Source organism: Arvicola amphibius, chromosome 2 (genome assembly GCF_903992535.2).
Source record: "Arvicola amphibius chromosome 2, mArvAmp1.2, whole genome shotgun sequence".
In the NCBI taxonomy this organism is placed as follows: Eukaryota; Metazoa; Chordata; class Mammalia; order Rodentia; family Cricetidae; genus Arvicola; species Arvicola amphibius.
In genome coordinates, this window is record NC_052048.2 from 39,911,532 (window position 1) to 39,919,620 (window position 8,089).

The following is an 8,089-nucleotide window of genomic DNA, read 5'->3' on the forward strand; positions in this document are numbered from 1 at the left end:
TAAGAATTCCCCTTATAAGCAAACAGGGCTGAAGAGATGGCTCCAAAAAAACACTTAGGTTTCCAAGTTTGAGGACTTAGGTCAATCTCTAGAATGGACCATATTTAAAAGAAAAAAAGCAGGAGAGAGTACCTGTTTTACAGGGTAAGGTTAGTTTACCAAATGAGAAATGCTATAGTTATATACAGCACGTACTAGGCTTTTCTTCTTTAATAAGATTGTTTTCAAATGAACAGGGCTTCAACTATCATTTCATTTTCTTCAAAGGTCAAAATACACCAACAACTGAGAACACTTGGATTGTGCAACAAATGAGGAACTCTGAAGGATGCAGTATTTTTGTAGTCTACTCATTCCATATATGTTACTTAAATAAAACCCCAGCAAGGGGCTGGAGAGATGGCTCAGCGGTTGCTCCTTTCCAGAGGACTGTGGTTTGCTTCCCAGCACCTGCACGGTGGCACACAGTCCATCCGCAACCCCAGTTCAGGGTATCCGGTGCCTGTTCTGGCCTACGAGGTAACCAGGCAGGCAGGCACTTCGGCAAATGCAGGGAAAACACTCACACACATAAAATTAAAACTTTTTTTTAGTGAAATAAAATCCCATCAGAGGGACAGATCTTTGGAAAAAGGAAAACGCAGGTATCTTCATGTTAACAAGAGACTCTACTGTCTGCGTACCAAAGAAAAGCCAGCAAATGGAAGGGGTGCAACGGTGAGTCTTAAATACACAGCTATTTTTTACGTGTGGCGAAAAGGTTGAGCTCTGTCTCTGGGATGGCAGAGATAGATTTATTCTTTTGCTGTGTGACTTGCCTACTGCTTCCTAGAATTTGACGATGAACATGTAACCTTTGCAGTACTACAATCAGGGACTTACAAAATGCCCCGTGAAGGTCTCTCTCTCGCGAGTTTTCAAGAAGAGTCACTAATGTGGAGCGCCCCACGCACATGACGATGAAAGCATAGTGCCCAGGGTCAGGTCATTCCCCCTCAGTGAAATCTGACCGCCAGCAGGGTGGTGCCGGGCAGAAGGCTGGTGAAACCCCAGGACCAGCCAATGCTTCTTAGAATTCGCTGAAGAAAGCAAAGACGGGTCTACTCTTCAGCGAAGGAGACGCCTTTACTCCTCAAGTGAACTCCAGTGCCAGGAAATGTCACATGACAAACCAGTCTGGAAATCTAGGTTTCCCTCATGCCCCCTGGATCAAGTTTCCATCTGGTATGTGGTCTTGCCAGCCCGTCCAGTCTCTTTAGAAAGCACAGTTGAGCTCAGCAAGGCTGAAAATCCCACTGGGGACCCCGTCAGGGTTCAGAAATCTTCAGAACTGCTGGTGTGCAAAATCTGGATCCACCATTGGACCCTGACTGCCCTCCCACTCGAGGTCCTCTCCTGCTCCCTACCTGCAGCCTCTCCACCATTAAACCCTGACTGCCCTCCCACCCGAGGTCCTCCCCTGCTCCCTACCTGCAGTCTCTCCACCACTGGACCCTGACTGCCCTCCCACCCAAGGTCCTCCCCAGCTCCCCACCTTCAGCCTCTCCAGTCTCCTTGCCCTGACTCCAGCATGCCCCACCTCCTTCCACCTCAGGGCCTTCGCATTTTCTATTCCGGACTTGAGAAACATCAACATGGGTATATGGCTAGCTTCCTCCAGAGCTCTGCTCAAATGCCACACAGTTAAGACCCCTGCCTTAACTCCCAACCACAACACACCCTTCACACCCCTTGAACTTTTGTTTTTTATTTCTTATTTGGATAATACATAAATAAAATTTTCCAGGAATTATCCATTGCCAGAACTTTTTAATTTTTACAAAGAGAAAGTCTGTGTTCATTAATTCAACTTCCCCTTCCTTTAGCCCCTGGGATGGTACCAATCTACGTTTGGACCCTATTATCTGACTACGCATACGGGACTTCCTACTATGAGAATCATACACTTGTGTCTGGTGATGGCTGGCTTCTTTCAGTTAGCATAGTGTTTTGTGGTTTCAATACACTGTGAAAAGAGTTTCTTCCTCTTCTGGGCTGAATAATAGCTCACTGAACACATAAGCAGCACTTTGTTTTTCATTCATGTATTAATAGATACTTCAGGGGTTTTATTTCAGCCTATTGGCTAACATGAGTGAGGCAACTTTCAGCATAAAACAAACTGCATAAGTCATTGCTTTGAATTATTTAGATGCCTAAAAATGGAAATTTCAAATCTTATGATAACTCTGTTTCACATTTTCAGGAGCAACCATTCTGTTCTGCTAAGCGCTACCTCTTGCATTCCCACCAATGATACATAAGGGTTTCATTGTCTCCAAATCTGGCCCACACTTGTTCTCTGTTCATGCTCTCCTTGCTTGATTTTTCCTCAGAGCCCTTAGCACCTGCCATACTATAACACCTTCTTCTTTATTTACAGTGACTGCCTCCCACCAGCAATTGAGAAAGACAACCAACATCTACCTCTGGCCTTCACATGTACACACACACACACACCAAACAACAACCTCTGAGGAACAGACTTGATTGCTTATTGCTGTACCCCAAGCCCCGAGAACACAGTTGGCACCTAGCAGGTACTCAGGAAATCCGCTGAATAAGCAACATAACACACTTGAATCATCACACTTTTTAACAGGGGTGACAGTCTGCTACATACATGCATCACACCAGCTGCCTCTAACTATGACCAGTCCAGGAAATCACAAGGTTTAACAGGTGATGGCTTCAGGAGTTCATTCAGCTCATTCCTCATTAGCAATCACCTCAGAATCACAGACACCATGACAACTAGAGTCAAAAAGGAAAGTCATTCATACCGTTGACTTCAAGCTTCCATTCATCAAACTTCAACAGCAGAAAAATGACCTAACACAACAACATGCAGTTCTAGTTATCAGAAATCTGCAGATCCAATGAATTTTATTTTAAAAAACCAAACCAATAGCAAACAAGACAGGGCACTGTCCTTGTGTAGATTCCTTAATTAGAAGTATCCAAGGACAGCTTGACCTAGAAACCTAACTCCAGGCCTGCTTTTATTTTGGTGAATTTTTTTTCTGTTGTTCATATTTGGTATCTGTTGTTTCGTTTGGTTTGTTTTTAAAAGGCTGCTTATATTTAACAAAAAATAGACAGAAATTCCATGAAATCATTATTAGCTAAGAAGTCATGTGGATTTTTCTCGTCAGTTCCTTACACACCATTGAATTAGTCCCAGAGTGTCCCACTACCACCCCCACCTCTATAGTCATATTCTTGCAGCTAAAAACACTTTGAGGGCAAAGTCAACAGATCTTTTCTCTGACGTTTATCAACTGCTCTTCTAAGCAACCACTGCACCTCATATTCTTCAAAGAAGGCTGGCACCGGGAACCACATTGTCTGAATGGATGATAACACCCAAATGACTTTCATGGAGAGACCAGAGTGATTCATTTGGAACATCAAGAACTTTCCCTGCTTGCTTTAGAAGGAAATCTTGTTGGGATTTTCTGTTCCGATTTGATTTAGTCAAAGAGCAGATTGTACTTTCAATGCACACGCTCACCAGTACACATGAACACAACTGATAGAAATGAAGAAATAATTTCAAAAAAAAGGAATGAAATGAAATAATGAAGAAGAAAAGCATTGCTACCAGGCAAATCAGAGGCCAAGCACCAGCATTCCACAGATTGAACTAAAGCAGTTTAAGGTCTCCAATTATTCAGGCAGAGACACACCTGACTCTTTCAACCTGCTCAGATGCCTTGATGTGAATGAATGGTCAAGATATACCTCAAGCAAGAGAAAGACCTCATGCTGCACGTAGACACTGGGGTTTGTTTGGTTTTCCTTCTCCACTATCCTGACTCAAGCTTTCAGCATAAGGCTTTCCAAAATTAATTTGGCCCAAATCCTTCTACAAATTAAATCCTTCTACAAATATCTACATTCTTTTATCCCTGCCAGTGGCTCTATCAGTTCCTTCATACATCAGGGTAAGTATGGTTAGTGTTTCATTGGTGGGACATAACTAAGAACTATTACATTAAGAGCAATGTGTTTACTACTTTTCCTAGCGTCTCCATCTCCCCCAGCACTGCACAAACTTAAGCACAAGCAGTATACATGACTGTCTGGGCTGCATCTCGGTTTCTTTACCCCTATCTAAGGCCTTCTGTGAGCCACAGCTCCGTACCTGGCTTACTACATCCTAACAAGGCAGTCTCATTATTTTTAGGCATCAGGTAGAGAAGACTCTGAGGACCAGTTGTCCCTTGTCTGCAATTATACTCTGAAGAGTGGACTGACCCCAATCTTTGATCAACATTAGACCCTAGAAGAACTAACCTTCCCATCCGAAAGCTGCCCACTCCACCGGTACTCCTGAGGATCTTATCAGCAGGAAACAAAAGCATTATACTACCATAATGAAGTATCTGGCTTTTATTCCCTAATTAGAAAAACCCAAAGATTGTAGCCCAGGGAACAGCTAAATATTTAGGACGTTAAAGAAGTTACCAAGAACCAGCTGCCCACAGCTCCCCAGCCCCTATTAACCTGTTGTTTACTCGGTTCACAAAAATTTCACAAGAAAAAAAAAACTTGATGGATCAACCTGCAACTATGAGGGTGTGTGTGCCCCTACAGAGGCTATACTTTGTAGAAATGGGAGTGGGACCATTTTAGGGCATAAAAAAATAATAAAAATAGGAGCCACTGTACTGACAGAGAAATGCTGCCCTCAGCTCCGCTTCCAAGGACACATATCGAAACAAGAGAAGCAGTCTGGGTTCTTTGACGTTCAGGTGGCTCCAGTCAAATCCTGGAAGCTATTGTGTTATTCTTTTAAACTCTAACTTCCCGTTCATGAAGTTCTCATTCTTTCAATTCGCCACTTTCATTTCTTACAGTCCAGCCCACTGATTACGTGCACGTCCACAACAGAAAAGAACAAAGTGGCAATGTGTGAAGGGGAGGAGTATTTCACTTTTGCTTAAAGACCTCGGCAGAGGAAAAGTTCTGCATCGTTTGGAATTTAAATAATGAGCATGCCTCCCCCAAAGACCCATTTTACTGCATTTTATTGTCGTTTGGTGCCTCCCCCCCCCCCTTCCCCAAACATCAGGCAGCTTCAATTTTGAGCCACCTTCAAAAGTGGTTGGCACTGGATCTTTACTCGGCAAAGATCATGACCAATTTTGACCACAGTTTCTTTCTCTCCGCTACTCTATGGCTGCTACAAGAGGACTTTCGGAAAGGCTTAGGACAAATCCCCTTATTGATTTATTGACTTGACTTCCACACTCACCTGACCCAGGTCAGGCACTCTGTAGTCAAAGCTCGCCCAGCCAAGGATGCGAATCGTGCTCCCTTGCAGTCAGCTCCTAAATATTTACAAAGAAAGAAGACTGAGTAGGGAACCCGGCAAGGGTCTATAAGAAATGTTCCCAAATCCGAGTTTCGACCTTTTTGCCTCCGTTTCCCACAGATCCCCACTCCTCAACTCCCAATTTAGCAGCCACATTGGCGGGATCTCTTGCCCCCAGATAACAGCAAACCCAGCTTGGTTATTTCCAGTACGTAGCTGACCAGAAAGATCAGGCACGGAGAAACTTCGAATACGCCGGAGGTGGAACTAAGGTAAGTGTTGAGGAGATCCCAAAGCACTTGTTTCCCGGCGTGGCGGAGGCCAAGTATACAAAACCTGCATCCTCATTGGACACGGGTTGGGTCCACACTTCTTCCCTCACCATTCCTCCCGTCCCCCGGTTTTCTTCCGTTTTTTAACCCCCCCCCCAATACACACACAGGGGCCCCCACGCATGCATTATTCTACCAGCCATGCGGCGCAACAGGACTAGCTACATTTTTAGAAAGATTATTTCCTTGAGCAAACTCATATGACACCCCCTCAACTGCCCCCTTCCCAACAGGAGGAAAAAAAAAAAAACTATTTCCTGCAGCCACTCCAAGAGTTTCCAACTTGGGGGAATGCCATTTCAGTACAGGGAAGGGGGTTGAAGCTGGTCACTAGAGTAGAGGACATTTGTGGTTGTTTAAACCTTAAAAAAAAAAAAAAATCGGACCTCCTCCCGAAATTGCTCGCAGGGAAAGAAGCCCAAAAATACACGCCAAGTGCATGCAAAGCCACCAAAAAAACTCCCATAGATCAGGGCAAAAACTTCTGCGCACGGGAGCCAGTGCCAACTCCCCGCGCCCTCTGCCCGGCCCCAGTAGCTACCTTGGTGACCGGGGAGCCACGCCGGTTTGGGGGAGCAGGACCAGGAGAGGGGTTAGCAGCAGCTGGGCAATCCCATATCCGCGAAGAGGGAGCTCGTTCCGTTAGGATGGAAGAGAAACACCCACACCTCCTCTTGGCGTGTGCTTTCTTTCTCTCCACCCCCTGCCTCCTCCTCCTCCTCCACCACCACCACCTCCTCCTCTCCTCCCACCCCAGCAGGCTTGAGGAAACGCTTCAGCAGAACATCCACATGGTTACTGCACTTTGAAGCGGCGCCCGGCTGCTTATATAGGCCGGGAAGCTCCCTGGGCAATGTAGTCCGAGTCCCAGGTCGTGCCGGCGCCTGGGGCTGCGGAAAAGGACTACAAGTCCCAGAAGCCCGTAAACTCTGGGGCTGGGTTCTAAATAGACGCGCGCGCGCGGAGACGGGGGAGGGGCGTCCAGCGGGACCGCCCGGCAGGCGAAACTGAGTCTGAACATCCGACTTGCCAGGTTTGGAAAACGCAACCCGCAGTCACCCCAGAGGTATCTCCTAGCTCTGTGAACCATTCTCTTTGACTGTCATATCTTCCCTTTCCTAAAATCCAGGTGTCACTAGGGGCCGGAGAGAGGGGAAGAGCTCGGATTACTGTTTTGAGAAGTTTTTACAAGCTATTACCCACCCCCGCGCGCCCTGTATCCTGGAGCCAAGAATTTCAGAAATCCGAGGCACAAAAACGCCAGTGTTTGCGGTCAAGGATTAACGAATCGAGTTTGTCTTATTAAGTCTGCTCTGATTCTTTATCAAATCGTGCTAGTGTTTGCATGAAAAACTAAGTCTGGGAATGGAGTGGTTCCTGCTATTGGGGATATGGGTTTATCGTGTGAGAGACCTTTCCGAATCCGAGCTGTGTCTTGTCTTTCTTCGCACGGTGGGGGGTAAAAGAAGCGCAACCCTCTCCAACGAACAAATAAAGGAACCGTGCTGTCACTTTCCTACGCTGCGATTGCGAAGCAGAAAAGAAATACAAACCGCGATCTCGGCCCTGACCCGGATTCTTGAAGCCCCTTTGCTCCTGGAATTTGTAAACGCTTAAGTAAATAAACCGCAAACCAGAAAAATAAGGCTTTCGGAGAGAGCTGCTCATACTGAGATGCTTGCGTCCAGGCGAAGCGTGCTGCTAGACTTCAACCCCTGCATCTGGGTGAAGTGGGTTTCAACCCACCCCCAAGTAGTTTCTAGGCTCCAGCTGCAAAGTGCTTAGGGCTTTGACTTTTGGAAGAAGTCCTTGGATCCCAGGCCAAGTCGTCCTACTCTCTGCTTCCCTGCCCCACACCCCAAAACCAGATTACAATGTATTCATTCCACAAACGTTACCCAAGTGTCATCTGGTGCCAGGCCAGGAACTGTGCCAGAGTAGGAGAGCGCGCCAAAATATAACATCCTAAGCAGGGTCTGGCTGCTCCCGCTAAAGACCTGCTACTAACAGTAATCCTTGTAATGCTAACAAATGCTTCTACTGAGCTCAGCCTGCATGCATTTCCTACGAGTCATGATATTGAGTTTTACCAACTCTGGATTTGTTCTATCTGCGTGGCAGGTGCATGGCTCAGGACCAGGAGAAACCAGGTTAACTTCAGTCTCCATTGCAGCTCAAGCCTGTACCTATACTAAGCACTTTCTTTTAGGGACCTCCATCACCATTTCATTAAAGGACCCTTCCCCACATTTTTAGGAGCAGCCTTCTCTGAACTGCTCCTAAATAAATAAATCGCTGTCACTTCTTCGCCACAGTTTTGCTATCTAGAGAGGGATTAGATGTTAGTTACTATTTGCCTGCTGTTTTTCCCTATTGCTGGGATCAAGTCTTGCCTGAA

General features: G+C 46.0%; 1 protein-coding gene across 8 annotated transcripts in view; it reads right to left on the reverse strand.

The window, feature by feature from the left end:
* The window catches only part of Itpr1 (inositol 1,4,5-trisphosphate receptor type 1), a 338,451-nt gene extending 332,066 nt beyond the window's left edge, over window positions 1–6,385 (reverse strand). For all 8 annotated transcript variants that reach the window (XM_038318103.2, XM_038318102.2, XM_038318101.2 and 5 more), the window contains exons 1-2: window positions 6,233–6,385; window positions 5,300–5,375 (exon numbers count right to left, since the gene is read on the reverse strand). The gene's annotated coding sequence lies outside the window, so the exon portion shown is untranslated. The remainder of the gene's footprint in view (window positions 1–5,299; window positions 5,376–6,232) is intronic.
* Window positions 6,386–8,089: the final 1,704 nt, after the last annotated feature.